General features: G+C 36.4%; 2 pseudogenes; one reads left to right on the forward strand and one right to left on the reverse strand.

The window, feature by feature from the left end:
- The first annotated feature begins 495 nt into the window (after positions 1–495).
- On the forward strand, positions 496–4,670 carry LOC118982296 (double homeobox protein A-like; annotated as a pseudogene).
- A 246-nt stretch (positions 4,671–4,916) lies between these two features.
- Positions 4,917–18,981, reverse strand: part of LOC118982297 (nucleolar and spindle-associated protein 1-like) — a 61,625-nt pseudogene continuing 47,560 nt past the window's right edge.

The raw sequence follows: 18,981 nt of genomic DNA on the forward strand, positions 1-18,981 counted from the left end.
ATAGAGAGAAACTTACCCTGCCTAATTTTAAATTATTGCAAAAAATAATTCTGGGGAAAAACATGCCACTCTTGCTGATTATTTAAGCTTTTGACTATATAATGCATATTTAGGATTAGCATACCAATATTAGCTAAGGGCAATGCAACAGAGGAGTGTTCATTTTTAAGTTCTTTATTTGACTTTAAATCATATCATCAGTAATTTACCCCTCACCATTACCAGTAAACTTTTTCTGGACACAAAACACAAAATGAGACCCGAGTCGCCTTTCTATGCCAGCAGTCTCATTAAAACAAGCACAGAAAATAGTGTCCTGTACTGAAACAATGACAGTTACAAACTTCAAGCAACTTCTATATTTCAAAGAGTATACATGCTCTTTGCTGTTTATTTTCTATTACTATAGAAGCATTTAAGGTAAGGTTTACTTTGTTAAAAATATGCATTCGACGCCAGCCAAAAATCACCTGCAGTGACAGGCTCTCTGGAGTAATGGCAGCAAGAGGCAGCAAGTGCTTGCCCATAAGAAGTTCTCAGCCCTGTAAGTGAGATAACATTTCCCTGTGCTTTTAAAACAGTCATATGCACATATATATATGAATGACATTGGAACAAAATATTTAACTAGTTTTAACCCCAAAACTCAGTAAAATAGAACTACTTAAAACTGATGACCTAAAATAATAAAATTTGGTGTAGAGACAGGAGAAAATCAGAAGTATGGGTCTTTTCTGGTTCTGCCAGGAATGGTATTTTCAGGAAGAGATAATGTTGTAGGAAAAACTAAACCTGAAGATAGTAGCATTTTTCTCCTGACCTACTTCTCACGAATGAACTGCAGAAACATTTACAGACTAGGAAAGGCACAACAAATAAACATACTATGTAACTAGGCTGCAAGTGTTTCACCCAAGAAACAAGGTAATATTTGAGGTTACAAGTAGTTTAAGATTAACCTTCATTCTAAGAATATAAGTTATAAGTTTTTTTTTAATTTTTTAAATTTATCTTAGAGGGGAAGGGAAGGAGAGAGAGGGGGAGAGAGAGAGAGAGAAATATTAATGTATGGTTGCCTCTCATTCATCCCCTGCTGGGAACTGGGAACTGACCTGCAGCCCAGGCATGTGCCCTGACTGGGAATTGAACCGGGATCGTGTGGTTCGCAGGCCTCCGCTCAATCCACTGAGCTACACCGGCCAGGGCTATAAGTTATTAGTTTTAATTGAACTTCACAAGGGATTTCTATTAAAAACAACATTGTTACCAGTTCTGAAGAATATCACTATAGACATTTGAACTAAGATTACTGAAATGTTATTAAAATTTATGACTAAACAATAATCCCTCATCTATCCAAATAACAGTGTTCATTTTTAGTGTGTAAAAACAACATGTGCCCTATCATTCTAGGACAATTCAGGGAGATTACTACTGTGAAACTGTATCCCTTTGTGTACTAAAGTACTACTTACTTGGAACGTTGGCACTATTTATTGTGGGAACTCTGTCACTTCAAGAAGCAATTGAGCAATAGAAGCTGCAACTAGGTCACCAACCAGTGACAGCACAAAGACACCCATTCCCTACCCTCCAAACCTTGTCAGATGTAAATACATGAAAGCTGACGTTTTGAGGAAACTACAATTTCAACACTTGGGGATAAATTAAAAGTGTATTTTAGAGTATTTATCTAAATACTGTAGAATTCTACATAAATTCTCATTATGTAGAATTTAAACACATCCACAGTCACAGACAGAGGTTTTTTACTACACAACGACTATGCATGACAAACCCTGTTATCAACTTTATGCCAGTTGGCTCGTTTAATGCTCAGGATGACACTGTGACTCAGGTAAAATCTCATTCTTACTTTAGAGATGATGTTTGATCGTGGATATGAGAGACAGAGAGTTGTTTGTCCATAAATTCATAATTAAAAAAGAGGAAGAGCCACTATTTGTTGCTGGAAGAGCTTACACTTAGCCTATATTTATGCTAAAATGTTTTCTCTATTACCATTACTTATGTATGCATGCAACAGTATAAACATACATATATGTGTGATGAAGGTAAGGGGTTTGATAGGAAGACCTTATATAATTTATCTCCATATTACATAGAGAGGTATAAACAAGTGATAAATATTACAACAGGGAATTATAAATCCCTTTATAAACACATGAGGGAATTTGAAAACTCTTCCCTTTTCCATAAACACACTGAAAAATTTTATTTAATTCCTCCTCTAACTCTGCTTATTTAATTATGGTGAATTTCTCCTTCATTGTTAAATATGTTCCTTCTTTGTCATTAAATAGAGTGTACTTCAGAACTCTCCCTCTGCTCATTCAGTCTGTGTCCTTCACTAACTTGGACTTTGAACTTCTGTTCTTTTCTTCTACTCACTGCTTTCAAGATACTATCACCTCCATCCAGTCTCATCTCTGTCAACACAGTCTCTAAGATATGTAGGTCCATTAGTCTGTGGATGACAGCTACATTTATTTATTTGTCAAAACTAACAAATGAAAATGTATAAATAAAATGTATTTTCCCTTACGATGGAACTTTCTTTTTATTCAGTAGGTTTTTATTTTAGTCCTTAGTGCTGTAAATTTCTTTGTTCACAGATCTGTAAATCTTGGGTTTAATTTTCTTTCATTTTTTGCACAAGAGTTTACTAGCCTTGTCAATTTTCTTGGCCACTCCTGTCACACTGAAAACTCTTCACCAGAAGGTTGAGATTCCAGGGGTCTCTCTTCCAACACGGCTTCAGGCAACTCTCCACACAAGGCCACAGCGACGAATCACAGACAGAGCTGCTCCAAATTCACAGAAGATCAATGAAAAGTCCTCACCAAGGCATTCAATCAAAAACCTTACCCAAGTTATGCTACCAACCAAAAGCTTGCTTTAGAAATCAGCACTGTAGAATCTAGAAAATAGATTTGGTTTCAGATTCAAAGAGCTAGGCACCAAGTCCAGAAAAGATCAGAACCTAAAGAGGACTTACAAGCAAGCCAAGATAAAGATGACCCTGTAAAGCAGAGAAGTTAGTGTCATTCCAGCTGCACTTTCTCCTACACCCTTATCGCATTATGTGTGAACAGCCTTTATTCTGGGATTGATTTCAGAGAGCAACTTGCTAAGAAAATCGGGTTTCCAGAGTCAAGAGTCCAAGTATGGCTTCAAAACTGAAGATCTGGATTCCATGTCAAGAGAAAAAGAACCCAAAGAGCCTTAGAACAGAAACAAGACCAGGAACAAGATCTTTGATGTGATGGAATTCAAAGTACAGAAACTGCACACACTGGCACCAGTCTCATTAGCAAGTGTTCTCTGAAGCCAGAAAGCATGGACCGAGACAAATGTCAGCACTTGACACCATCAGCCCAGGTTACAAATCTCTCTCACTCTTTCCGGGAACATATCCTTGTAAACACACCTTCAGCTTCTCCAGAAGCTGAGCCCTTTGGACATGGTAACAGAGCTCCAGAGGCAGAGAGCTACAAGGCCCCACACAGCCCCGCTGAAAGGGCCTCCCTCCACAGTTCAGCAAATGTCAAGGACCATGGAAATAACTCATTCATATCAGTAAAAAAGAAAATTCTTCATCAACATCTACCTTCCCTTCTTGGTTTCCTATTAATGTTGCTGTTGTTGTTGTATCTTTTGCTGATCTTGCACTTTCCCAACAATGAAATTGGAAACGCTTTTCACATATTATCAATTTCTACAGAAAATTTATTTTGGGGATCTGTGATTCCTCAGGGGAAAAACAATTGTTTTTATAGGAAATTCCATTTGGGGCTCTATAATTCCTCAGGAAAAAAATCGTTTTTCCAGATAATACTTTAGGCATTCCATAATGCTACTTTAACTGTACTAACTCTCTGGAATCAAGCCCTCTGTCGGAGCCAAGCCCCCTCCAGTACCGTGCTCATTCTCACTTCTGGGTTAGTTCCCCTCTCAGAAGGTCTTTGTGTCCATTTCAAGCTATATTCCATCATATTCTCAACACACAGTAAAGATTCATTCTGATGTTTTTCTTTCCATGGGCTTCTTACCTGTTTCCATTCCTTCAGCATTTGTAAATAGAAATGGGCAACTTTATATATACATTTCTTCAACTTAGAGCCTTGGAATTAATCTCCAAATATTTTCTCATACCACACAAAAGTTAAATGCACACAGAGACTCTACTATTTTTAGGATTGTAACTGCTTTTCTTACATCTGTTGAGACTTTATTTCTTCAGAATTTACCAGAGATAAAGGTCACAAAATGTACTAAGTTCACTGTAAAATAATTATTGCTGCTAAGAATTTTCCATGTACATTGTGATTCTGGAAAGACCATGCTCTTCTTAAATTGGCATTTCTATTTTTTAAAATTTTCTCTCCTATTTTTTATTTTGTTTTTAATTAATTGCCGCTTATAATTAAAACAAAGAAAAAAGAAGGGAATGGATATAAACCTCAACTCCAAATCAGACTCGTCCTTCAGTGAAAACTGCTATTCCCTTGCCAACACCGAGTCTGTCAAATAAGCATCTGGTCAGTTGCCATATACCAATGGATGTAGGAGGCACAGGATGAGCGTCGTCCTCTCCGTGAACCGTGCCTGCTCGTTTTCAGATTGCTGTTGTTTCACGTCACGAGTGAAAAGGAATTTTCCAAATCTACAAATTCTAGTTATTCATTTGTTTTTGAGATTTTTTAAGGAACAGGGGGAAAATGAAGAGTATAGATGATAGACAGATGTTAATATATATATGTATATATATGTATATATGTGCATGTACATATATATATATATATAATTAAGATATATATTAAAGTATGTATAGAACAGTCAAACTACATCAGTTCATATCCTGGTTTCTGGCTCTTACAGTTTTATAATTTACCTCATTGTGTCTCAGGAAGTTCACCTATAAGAGAGATACAACAACAGATTTAACATATAATGTTTTTAGAACATTAGAAAACATAATCCATGTAAAGACTCTAAAACAGTGACAGATACATTTAAGTATGGTTAGTGTTGTGTTGTCATCATTTAAATTTTTACTAATTTGCTAGGGGATTGAAACACAATGAACAAAAGATTGATGTGATTTTTCCGACTATTCCCCAATTCATTTATGGGATTTCTTTTAAGTTATAAAGTTGAGAAAAATTTAAATGAATAACTGCAGTTATCTTTATCGAGAGAGCAGAATAAAGCTGGTGCAGTCAAGGGGTAAAATCTCTCACATCTATTCTCCTGTCTCTCTCTACATTGTCCGTAGTAAGCCTTATTCCCTTTGCACACCTCTCTGGCTCACGTAAGAGACCACCACTAATGGTGCACACACAGCATGAATCAATACACAGGTGTTCCAGCTGTATTGACTGTGGCAACCATATGCTGCCTATTCCACATGGGATGTTCAAGCTCACATTGCTTTGTATGGTGGGCATAATTGGGTTCAGGGGAAGCATGACTTACTGAGATGGCCTACCTTTCCAAGTAAGAATGCAAATGAGGTATAGATAAAAATCACTGTGTTGATGGTAAAGAACTTGGAGGAAGGAGAATGCACACTAATACTAGTCAGACTGCATGAAAGAGATGATTAGAAATAAAAAGTTGCAAAGGCAAATGGAAAACATAAGGACATCGACAATAGACCAACTAAAACACTTAAATTGCTTTGAAATTAAACCTAGAATCTTTGGAAAGTATATGATGGTGCCCACTGATTTACCTAAAAATTAGAATATGGTACTGAGGACCATTGGGATCAGTGATTTGGCAATGATCAGTGCTCTGATCACAGGCCCACATATAGAAATTTACAAAAGTAAATAAATTAAAGAACTACATGCCAGAAAGAAGACTGTAACAATGGTATTGTTAAGGCAGTACTATGAATAGAGAACTACTGCTACCCAGTGAATTCTTTGAAGGCAGACAAGCGTTAATAAGGAGGATCCTTGCTGGAACCCAGCAGTACCGTAATTACACAACACCTTGTCCATTACTTACCGTATAGGGGTACCTCTAAGAGATTGGGTTTCTGAATGTAGACTTAGCACATTAATTCTGAGACTTACTTGGTATGTGCTTTTAAAAGGGGTGACCAGATTTATAATATAGATAGAAAATTAATTAAATTCTCTGAAGTTATGGGTAGTCACCACACCTGTGCATTATTCCTGGCTAAGCATTAGTTAAGGATATTTGTAAAGCAGAACATACCCTTGAATCTGAAAGTAACTTTCTGGTTTCATTTTCTTTTTCCTAAAGAGGGCTTTTAAAAATTTCCCTCATGATTTATTTGAATGAAAGGAAGCAGATGTAATTTATAAAAATCTATCTATAATTCTTGGAAGTTCATTATATGCATGTGTGAATATGTAAAAGAATAAATTTACTTTGCTTTAGTTTGTATTAAGGTAATGATGGAACCTTGTATTAAATTGAGTATGTTACTATAGGTCTAAACCGACATAGGCAGTGGATGTACCCAGATGCTACAAAATAAAGCCACCGCCTGTGTTTATATAGCCAAAAAGCGAAGTAGAATATTTGCAGTTTCAAATGTCTGAGAAAGGATTAAAAGAACATTATTAGTGTGTGACATGTGAGAACTATATGAAATTCACGTTTGCGACCACAAATGATATTTTATTGGAACACAGTCATATTTATTCATTTATGTATTATCTACAGCAGCTTTCCCACTGCAGGGACAGAGTTGATCGGTGGTGGCAGAAACCACATGGCCTGTCCAGAAAAACTTGATCAACCTACATTACATGGAAAAAAAAAGGATAGGACATTCTCCCTCATTAGCAGGCTTAGTGATCCAAGAGCTGACTTGGGTGGACACTGAGGGTGTGAAGATTGTAAATTCAAGCAGCTAAGTGGCTAGACTAATTAGGAAACCACAGTCATATGTCTGAGGGGTTTGTGGCACTGCCAACCTTTTAGGGTTTTCTCTTTTTATCTATATTTACATCAGAGCAGCCAGAAATGTCTACCACTCCTTTCGAACCTTTAAACCCTATTTTGATCTAACTTTTTTAAAATTTTTAACTTCATGAAAATTAAGAGTTAAAAAGTAAAGCCATTTATTTTCTAAGAGAATATTTGTTTTATTTAAGGATAGGTAAATAAGAGAGTGTCAAGCCCTTGGAGAAGTAGAGGTCATCCATCACACCTCCGTTATAGCGATAGTCCATTAGTGTCAGAGTGAAGACGAAGGGCAAGAGTCTGTCACTCTCCAGGGGCCTTCAGTCACTTACCCTTGACCTGTGGGAAAGCTGCTGTGAAGAAAGGGTGGGAGTTCATGGAAAAAGATGATTTATGTGCCACAGCTGCCCAATTAGTGGGCATGGTGCTGAGATAAAGGAACAATTATAAGAAATAGATGGACTTCTCTACCCCTAAGTCCCTTCTTTGAAAGGAATGATGGAGTAACTGATCACAAAAGTGGATCAGTAAAAGTGGATATATGTATACACACACATATCTATACACATACATACACAGGGTTCAGCACAAATAACACAAAATCCCTTTTATTACAAAATCTTTTATTACAAAATCACAAGCATGTAATTCTGTAATGTAACAATATCACACTCAAGCACACCATCTGACATTTTAGGTGAAACGTTTAAATTAAAACTATAAATATGACACCCATATTATTACCCTACCAACCACACTCAAGCAGGCATTACTTCTGGGGAACCTGTGTATGTGTGTGTATGTACTCTTATGGTTTGAATAGTTTTTAAACTCTAAAGATGTTTGGATGCTTTTAATTGCTCACAGTGAGTTGCTCTCCAGTCTTCTATGTGTTCATTCAGGAAGATCTGAAAGGAAAGAGGAGGAAGCTACTTCATTGCATAGCATGCATTTCTGAGGAGGGCCAGCCTAAAAATGGGGCTTATCAGGAAGGACATCTAGTGGCAGTCACTGTGGGACAATATGGATGCTCCTGTAACTTGTTCAGTGCAGGTACTCACACAGATTATTTTCTGAAAATCTAAGTAGCTCTTAGAAAATGGTAATACTGTCGGACCTATGAAGCATTCAGGAACTTTCATTCGTTCGGTGCTACTGAAGAAAATGCATCACTTTCTTTTAAATCTACCTTTTGGTCAGCTACAAGTGTTCAAGAATGTGTTAAATTCAGAGTCTTCTTTTAACATTTTGATACACAATGTAGGACAAGTGATTCTACTCTCTACTAGCCAGTATTTTCCTTGATTTTCATCATACTGACAGCAAAAGGCTTACACAGAAGCAAGTATAAAATGAACACTTTCTTATTAAATATATGTATCTAAAGTATGAAGGGAAACATCACAACCATTCCTTTGAATGGGTGCTGTCCACGGCTCCACTAACAGCACTGCTTTTTTTACCTCCAGCAGAAGTCCAGTGAGGGACACCATGTTATGGGCCATTAGAAAGAAAGACGTACAAAAAATTAAAAGGCACGTGCTTAAAATTAAAGTGCCTGAGGTGAAAACATGTAGAATGTCAAATTAGTAAGTACTTATTCATTATCTATTTTACACCTAATACTTTATCCCATGACGGATAAACTCACTTTCTGAAATATAAGTAAAAATAAACATACGGAATGATGACTATACCGTCGTTAACATTGCTGAATGGTATATTTGAAAGTTGCTAAGAGAGTAGATCCTAAAAGTTTTCATCACAAGGAAAAATACTGTAACTATATGAAGTGATAGATGTTAACTAAACTTATTGTAGTGCTTGTTTGACAATATATACATATGTCCAGTAATTACGCTGTTCACCTTAAACTTATACAATATTTTATTTCAATTATATCTCAATAAAACTGGAAGAGAAAAAATAAACAATTACTCATCATATGAAAACTTGTCAAGGAAATTACTTATTTAAAGACTGGGTAAGTTTATTACAAACATATATTTTATTATACTTTTAACATGATATTTGATACATTTAAGTAATATGTGTGCAAGGTTATCAAGAATAACAATATAGTAATCTCCCAGGAGCCCACTACCAAACTCAGAAATGAACATTACCAAGTAATTGTCTTTTACCAAGTTACTGTCTTCTTCCTGTGTATTCTTCCCCATCACTCATTACCTTTGCCACTGAAGATGATAGAATCCTAAGTATTGTATTAATCATTCTAGGGACCCCCATACCTTTATTATATTCATATGCATACTAAAAATATAACATTTTCTTTTTGATGTTTATTAAAACGTATATCCCTATATGTAGTTTTGGGCAATTGCTTTGCTCACTCAATACTACTTCATCATTGATGTGCATTGTTGTGAATAGATACAGCTTATTCATGTCTTTTTATTTCAGTAAAATATCTTCTTATTTGTTTACACCACCATTTACCTGTCCATTCTTTGTCAATGTTTGTTCTGGCTGTTTTCAGACTTTTGGTATCACAAATATTGCTACAGTGAACAGTGAACATTGTTTTATATATCTCCTAGACTAAATTTGGGAAAAAGTTTAAGCAGACATTTGCTTAAAAAAGTGCTTAAGCTAGGAATATGTAAACATTAAAATAATTGCAACTATTTTCCTAAAGTGGATACATCAAGTCACATTCTCTTAGAATGCATTAAAAGTATATTTAGTTTACATTTTCTCCACTATTTGATAATGCAGTTGATAATCTAGAGGAAATAAAATGATATATACTGTGGTTTAAGTTTGTATTTCCCATTAAATTGCATTGAGAATCTTTCCATATATTTATTTAGCATATTTTCTTCTATGTAGCACCTATTCCTGTGATTTCTCCCTATTTTTATGCTGTACTGTATTCTCGCATATGAACATTGTGTCCTTTCCTAGTTTGTTACCTTAAAGAGCATGCTCTATCAGAATCTAGTTACATTGCAGCAAGAAGATCCCTCAGAGCACCACACTGGAAGCCAATAGAAATAGTTTTGACTATTTATAAAGAACAAGTGCCAGAGATATGGAAGCAGCCCGAGTGGATAAAACAACTATGAGACATTTACACAATGGAATAATACTCAGCCATAAAAAAGAAGAAAGTTATACCCTTTGCAACAGCATGGATGAACCTGGAGAACATCATGCTAAGTAAAATCATCCAGCGAAAGACAAATACCACAGGATTTCACTCATATGTGGAATCTAATGAACAAACTGAACTAACAAGATGGGGACAGACTCATAGATGGAGAGCAGGATGACACCTGGAGAGGGTAGGAGATGGAGGGACTGAGCAAAAATGAAAGACTCAGGGACATGGACAATGGTGTGGTGGACTTTGACTGGAGGGAGTATAAGGGGACTAAATGGTAATGGAAATACAATAAATATTAAAAACAGATTATAAGTTCCAAATTAGAGGCATTTTTCTACTTTAATGCCCAAACTTCACATAAAATATGTCAAATCCCAAGAAGGACAAAAAAATAGGATTGAAGGGTTAGTTGGGGTTACTAAGAGTTTTTACTTAAGAAGAAGCTTATCGTTACAAATAGCAAAAAACACCAAAACTAGAAAATCGATCTGTCAAATGCAAAAAAAAGGAATCTAAATTTCAGAAATTTGAAAAGCCTTCCAAAAATTATCAAATGGAAGACTCAAAGCAAATGTAAAAGTAAACAGATTGGGACCTGTTAACAAGGACCAGTGTAAGGACACAAATGTAAGTGTGACACAATCTCAGAGTAAATAGGAAGGTGCAGGGAAATTTCCTACAAGTCAATTTTCTTATTACATATTTGCTCTTATGCTACGGCCAGAATAAGGGGGACACATTGAACAATTGAAGTTAAAGAACCCAAGAAATGGCGGGTATCACATTGTGATCTAAGTTTCCATGGCTTATTCAGAGCCAAGAGTGGAGTCAAATCAACTCATTATAAATTCACCATTCTCTGGTCCACAAGGAAGAAGCAATGTAAATTTGAGGAAAAGGTATGCCAGTTTCCAGAGGATTCACAAAAAGTTTAAGTAGAGGTAAGGTAGGAATGTAAATGAAGTTTTGAGAACTCTTATCCAACACAAAGATGGCAATGCCACTCAGGGAGAAAATCTGGGAAATTGAGAATGAGTGGAGAGAACACAGCTAAAAAGGAAATGAAGGTAGCAACACAGAGGTAGCTGCTATCTCCACTGAAAAGTAAGACATGACTCCACTTGGTGATATCACGAAAGGCTATTCATTTAAAATAATCTGTAATATTTAATCCCATTGATATAAGTAAGGAGAAATCCCCAGGTGCCCTGTTTATGATAACCATACTCACCCTAGAAAATAGCAAGCAAACGAGATGCTCCTTTTCTATTTAGTGTGGATAAACAGAAGTGAGCATGGCAGCAAAGAGGCCAGGCTGGAAGCATGGTTTGTGCCCACTGAGTCCAGCTGGCCAGGAAGAATAGAAGGTTGCACTGCGAAGGGATTCTGAGGCCCTACCTAGTGTGGCTGGTGAGCAGAGGTCTGCACACAGAACAGAGGGTTTGGGTCTGAGCCTCCTGAGAGAGCAGTGAGCTAGGAGCTGGACAGGCAAGAAATGAGTGCCTGAGATTCTTGGCAGCCAGGCAGAACCACTCACACCACAGACTACAGATCTCTGAGAAGGGGAAGGCATGCCCAACCCTCATCTGCAGGATCGCAAACTTGACAGAATACCAAGGCCAGACTCAAAAACCTTCTGCCAGAAGATCCCTTTATGAACTTTTCTCACATGCTATGCTGGCTCTTCCTTAGGTCCGATTCCACTGAAAACAGCAGAGCAGAGAGATTAGAAAACTGGCACAGCAAGAGGCATTCAGGGCCCTGCCCAGCTTTAACTCTCACACAGAACGGCCAGCAGCACCAAGCAGGAAAGAGCTGGCCCTTTTACAGGTTGACCACTCACATGAAACAGACAGCCAATCCATCAGAAACTACACATTATTAGAAACAACCTGGGAGAGACCAACATGTGTGGTGCCAGGGAAGGGGAATACACTATCTTCCCTGAAGACTGAACAACACCTCCCAGAAGACAACTAGGAATCACACCAGCCTGATAACAACTGGGACCCCCTCTAGAGGCAGGCAGAGGTGGTACATGCAGTGCTGCCGGACATTAGATGAACCACCCCTGGGCATTATGCTGATAAAAAGCCATCAGAGCAGAACAGCAAGGACCAGCCAAGCCGAAAGGAGACTGCCACAAACTGTGGATCACTTGTAGCCTCGAGCAACGGGCCTCAAGCTAGACTGGGACACCAGGCGACATCAGAGATCCTGAAGGAGAAGACAGTAGGCAAACACTACACTCTGCTGAGACAAATTCCACCTTGTTTGTTTTCATCATTTGTATTATTTTTCTCCTGCATATTTTTAACATTGTTTCTTTGATTTTGTTCCCATTATTTCAATACATTTTATTTTATATATATTTATTTTATTATTTTTATTTTAGCTTTATTTCACATCTCATATTTTACTCTTCCCTTCTCTTTCTTCATTCTGCCTTCATCTTTCTCCTTTTTATTTTTGATTTAAATTTTATGTTTTCACATTCTACATCTTACTTTTATCCCTCACTCATACTATTTCTCCTTCATCCATCCTCTCAAAATCATCTTTCTTTCCAGGAGTCACCTCACATTCTTTTTCCCTTTCTTATAAAATTCTTACTCTCTTTCAACTTTTATTAATAGTTGCTTGGTTGTTATTGATATCGGGGTTGTTGTTAAATGTCTTCAATTTTATTCCTAGCTGTTCAGTATTTTTTTAAACTTAAGTTTCATATATTACTGTTCCTCTGTCCTCCTCTATTTCACCTTCCTCCTTCCCTGTCTTATTTTCCTTTTAAATTTTATTTTTCCCCTTCTTAGCCTGGTTTCTAGCCCTTAAGCTTATTATTTCTCCCGTCTCTATCCACTCAAAATTATTTTTCTTTCCTTTAGTTATCTCCTATTCTTTTTTATTTTATAAAATATTTTTATTCTCTTTCAAAGAGAATCTTAAAGGCAGCAAGGGAGAAACAGGTAGTAACATACAAGGGAGTTCTTATAAGGCTATCACTGACTCCTCAACAGAAACACTACAAGCCAGAAGGAAATGGCTCAAAATATTTCATGTAATGAAAAGCAAAGGTTTGCAACCAAGACTACTCTATTCATAAAGGCAAAATAAGGACCTTTACAGACAAACAAAATACTAAAATAGTATATCTCCACCAAAGCAGCATTGCATGAGATGTTAAAGGGACTGCATTAAGAAGATGAAAAGAGGGGTAGGGCACAGGCACAAACGGAAAAACAATGGCAATGAAAAAATACCTATCAATAATAACCTTAAATGTAAATGAACTAAATGCTCCAATCAAAAGGCAGGATAGCTGAATGGATAAGAAAACATGATCCACATATATGCTGTCTGTCTACAAGACACCCACCTCAGAACAAAGGATCTAAACAGGCTGAAAATGAAGGGATGAAAAAAATGTTCCAAGTAAATGGACATGAAAAAAAAAGGTGGGGTAGCAATACTTATATCATACAAAATAGACTTCAAAATGGAGCTCATAACAACAAACAAAGAAGGTCACTATATAAAACTTAAGGGAGTTATAAGACAAGAGGATATAAGCCTTGTAAACATATATTCACTCAACATAGGAGCACCTGAATGTGCAAGGAAAAGCTTGGAGGACTTTAAAAAGGACATCTACATCAATACAGTCATAATGGGGGATTTTAACATCCCACTGTCAACAACAGATAGATCATCCAAGCAAAAATATCAACAATACATTGTGGCACTGAATGACACCCTAGATCGAATAGACTTGAATGATATTGACAGAGTTTTCGACTGTAAAGAAGCAAAATGTTCATTCTTTTCCATTTTCAAAGATAGACCACATGGTAGGAAACAAAACCAGGAAAATTGAAATCATCCCTGGCCGGTGTGGCTCAATGGATTGATCATTGGCCTGTGAACCAAAGGGTCACTGATTTGATTTCCAGGGCACATGCCTGGGTTGCAGGCCAGGTCAGTTCCCCAGTAGGGAGCATGTGAGAGACAACCAGACATTGATGTTTTTCTCCCTCTCTTCCCCTCTGTCTAAAATAAGTAAATAAAATCTTTATAAAAATAAAGAAAATTGAAATCATATCAAGCATCTTCTCAGATCACAATGGCTTGAAACTAGAAACCAACCTTGAAGAAAAAAATCAAAATCTTTCATATACATGGCAACTGAATAACATGTTATTAAATCATGAATGAGTCAATAAAAGATCAAAGAAGAAAGTAAAAAGTATATGGAAAGAAATGAAAATGAACACACAACAACCCAAAAACTATGGGACACAGTGAAGGCAGTCATTCCTGAGAGGGAAGTTTGTACCAATATAGGCCTACCTAAAGAAGATAGAAAAATCTCAAGAAATCAACCTAATACTACATCTAAAAGAACTAGATAAACAACAACAGTCAAATCCCAGTGTGAGAAGAAAGAAGGAAATAATCAAGATCAGAGCAGAATTAAATGAAACAGAGACAAAAACAAAAATCAAAGGATCAATGAATCCAGGAGCTGTTTTTTTGAAAAGATAAACACAATTGACAAACCTTTAACCAGACTCATCAAGAGGAAAAGAAAGAGGACCCAGATAAAAGAAATCAGAAATGAAAGAGAAATAATAACCATTACCACAAAAATACAACTATGTATTTTATAAATACAAAAATACAACTAACTATGATCAACTATATGCCAAGAAATTGGACAACCAGAGAGAAATGGAAAAATTTCTAGAAACATGCTTCCAAAGCATGTTTGGAATAAGAATCTTGAAATAAGATTCTTATTTCAAGAATCTTCCAAAATAGAACCCCCTAAAAAGCAGCAAGCCTGAATAGACCAATAACAACTAGAAAAATCAAAGCAGTAGTTGGGAAAAAAAATTCCCATGCATGCAAAAGCCCTGATTGGCTTCACAGGTTAATATTAACAAACATTCAGAGAAGAACTAACTCCTATTCTCAAACCATTCCAAAAAAAATTCAAGAAGAGGGACAGCTCCCAAATTCTTTTATGAGGCCAGTATTATCCTAATTCCAAAACCAGGTAAATACACATCAAAGAAAGTTACAGGCCAATATCTGATGAATGTAGACTGTAAAATCCTTAACAAAATATTGGCAACCCAGATCCAGCATACATTAAAAAGATTATACACCATGATCAAGTAGGATTCATCCCAGGGATGCAAAGATGGCACAATACTCACAAATCAATAAATATAATACACCCCAGAAACAAAATGAAGGACAAAAATCACATGGTTATATTATTAGATGCTGAAAAAGCATTCAATAAAATCCAGCACCCATTTATGGTAAAATATTCAGAAAAGTGGGAATAGAGGGAGCATATCTCAAAATAAAAAAGGCCATATATATAAGAAACCTATTGGCAACATCATACTCAATGGTCAAAAACTCAAAGTTTTTCCTTACAATCAGGAACAAGACAAGAATGTCCACTTTCACCACTCCTATTCAATGTCATACTGAAAGTTCTAGCCATTAGGGACCAGACCACAAAGAGATATAAAAGGCATCCAAACTGGAAATGAGGAAATGAAACTGTCATGACTTACCAATGACATGATAGTGTACACAGAAAACTCCGTAGTCTCCACCAAAGAACTACTGACCTAATAAGCAAATTTGGCAAATTAGTAATACAAAGTCAATATTCAGAAATCAATGGCATTATGGTATACCAACAATAAACTATCAGAAATAGGACTAGAAAAAAATCCTGTTTAGTGACAAGAAAAATAAAGACCGTAGGATAAGTTTAACCAAGAAAGTAAAAAAAGCTATAATATATATATATTAAAGTAATATATATATATAATTATAATACATATATATATGCATGCTGAATAAAGAAACTGAGGAAGATACAAATAAATGGAAGCATTTACTGTGTTCATAGACTGGAAGAATTAACATATTTAAAAAATTTAAAATTGACATAATATCCAAAGCAATTTCTATTAAAATACCAAAGACATATTTCACTAATGTAGAACAAGTAATCCAAAAATGTATATGGAACCAAAAAAGACCCTGAATAGCCTCAGCAATCTTGAGAATAAAAGATCAACTTGGAGGGACCACAATATCTGATATAAAATTATATTACTAGTCAACTGTAATGAAAACATCCTGGTACTGGCATAAGTAGAGACACATAGATCAGTGGAACAGAACAAAGAGCCCAGAAATAAGCCCATCTCTCTATTGTCGATCAATTAATATTTGACAAAGGGAGCACAGGCATGCAATGGAGAAAATACAGTCTCTTTAATAAATGGTATTGGGCAAACTGGACTGGTACATGCAAAAAAAAAAAAAAAAAAGGAGACCACCAACTTACCATACACCAGAGTAAACTCAAAATGGATGAAAGACCTAAATATAAGTTGTGACACCATAAAAGTTCTAGCAGAAAAATTAGGCAGTAAAATTTCAAATGCCCCACATAGTAATATTTTTGCTGATATACCTCATAGGGCAAGGGAAATAAAGGGAAAAACTGAACAAATGGCATTACATCAAATTAAAGAGCTTGTACACAGTGACTGTATGAGAGAACACATTTACCAATGATACATCAGACAAGGGTTTAATCTCGAAAATATATAAAGAACTCATACAACTCAACCCCAGGAAACCAAAAAATCCAGTTAAAAATGGGCAAAGGATGTGAATAGACACTTCTCCAAGGAAGACATACAGATGTCCCACAAACATGTGAAAAGATGCTCAGCATCACTAGCCATCAGAGAGATGCAAATTAAAACCACAACGAGATACCACTTCACACGGGTCAGAATGGCTATCATAAACAAATCAACAAACAAGTGTTGGAGAGGATGTGTATAAAAGGGAGCCCTAGTGCACTGTTGGTCGGAATGCAGACTGGTGTAGCCACTATTGAAAACAGTATGGAAAGTTTTTGAAAAATTAAAATTTGAACTGCCTTTTTACCCAGTGATTCTCTTGCTGGGACAATCCTGAAAATGCCAATTCAAAAATTGGCATTTTTGAATTGGCATTCAAAAATTGGCATACCCTAAGAATCCTGAAATGCCAATTCAAAAGAACTTGTGCACCCCTATGTTCATAGGAGTGCTACTCACAGTAGTCAAGTGCTAGAAACAGCCTAAGTGCCCATCAGTTAATGAGTGGACCAGAACACAGTGGCATATTTACACGATGGGACACTATGTAGCAGAAAGAAAGAAGGAACTCCAACCCGTTGTGACAGCACGGATAGAACTGGAGAATATTATGCTAAGTGAAATAAGCTAGGTGGTTAAAGACAAATACCATATTATCTCACTTATAAGAGGAATCTAAAGAACAAAATAAACTAGAGCAAAATAGAACCAGATACATGGAAACACAGAACAGACTGACAGCAGCCAGAGGGGAGGGAGGAGGGGGGGGTGGAATGAAGAGGAAGGGACTAGTCAAAGAACATGTGTGAATGAATCATGGGCATGGACATGGGGCAGGTATTTACTGTGGAAGCAGGGGGTCAGTTGGGATCAGGAGGGCAAAGGGGAGAAATCAGGACAACTTTAATAGAATAACAATAAAAATAAGATTAATTTCAATAAAACCAAATAGTAAGAATAAAAAAAGAGAGAAATTTACAGTTAAAAATGGTGCTTATTATAAGGTGTCTAACTTTATATTTATGTTCAAATTTCTAATACAATAAAAAGTGTTAAATAACATATCTCTTTCTCTAAGGTTTTCTTCATAATCTCAAATTAGGTAATCATTTAAAATACAAGATATATTTCTTTTTTACTAGATCACAATTTATTTCAGAATGTGTTTTATAACTATGAATATACAAGGTCTGTCCAGAAAAAGTCCGACCAGTGTTAATATATTGAGAGTGGTGTGTGACATGGATGTAACCTGGCAGCCAAGGAGAGTGGACTGGAATGTGCATGTGTGAACAATGATGACTTCCCTGTACTAGTCAGTGGGGGTGATAGATGCCATTGAGTGAGTATGTGTGTTGTGTGGCCATCTACTCAAAATGACTCAGTGAGTAGAACAATGAATCTGCATTGGATTTTGTGTTAAGCTTAAACATTCTCCTATGGAACTATTTGGATTATTCAGAAGGCCACAGCTGTGGGCAAATGGTGATTGGCAGCTTCATCATGACAACACCTGACTCATGTATCCTCACACGCAAAACATCAAATCACCCAGGTGACTCAGCCCTGCTACAGACCAGATTTGGTGTCCTGCAACTTCTGGCTTTTCCCCAAAATAAAATCACCTTTGAAAGGAAAGAGACTTCAGACCATCAGTGAGATTCAGGGAAATACAATGGCATTTTCCTGAAAAAATACAATGAGATAAATGAGCTAATAGCGATTGAGAGAACTGTGTGAGGTCCTAAGACCAATACTTTGAAGGGGACTAAGAGGTCTTCTATATTCTTCAATAAATGTTTCCATTTTTCATAGTGCATGGCTGGATACCTTGTGAATCAATCTCTTATATGTGCAACATAGTTTCTTACTGAGGCAAAAATGCCACATTAACCTTGCTAAGAGGGTCTGGATTGTTTGTTTTGCCACATCTCTTTGTAACTGTACTTACTTTCCACTACTTTGAATTGACAACCATAGCCTGCACAGCAAAAACACTTATTTATTCATTCTTGCTGTTTAGCTTCCCAAGCAATGTCTACTACAGTTGGACTCCTTTCTAGGATCTTTGCCTCTATTTTATATCTGTATGTTTAGAACCACAGTTTGTTTTTGTTTGTTCATTTGTGTCTCCCCTCCTGGCTTTGAGAACAGAAGGAAAAAAGGAAACAAAATAGTGACGTGATCAATAAGAAC

This window comes from Sturnira hondurensis, unplaced genomic scaffold, assembly GCF_014824575.4.
Source record: "Sturnira hondurensis isolate 20B ecotype Veracruz unplaced genomic scaffold, ASM1482457v3 Scaffold0025370, whole genome shotgun sequence".
Lineage (NCBI taxonomy): Eukaryota > Metazoa > Chordata > Mammalia > Chiroptera > Phyllostomidae > Sturnira > Sturnira hondurensis.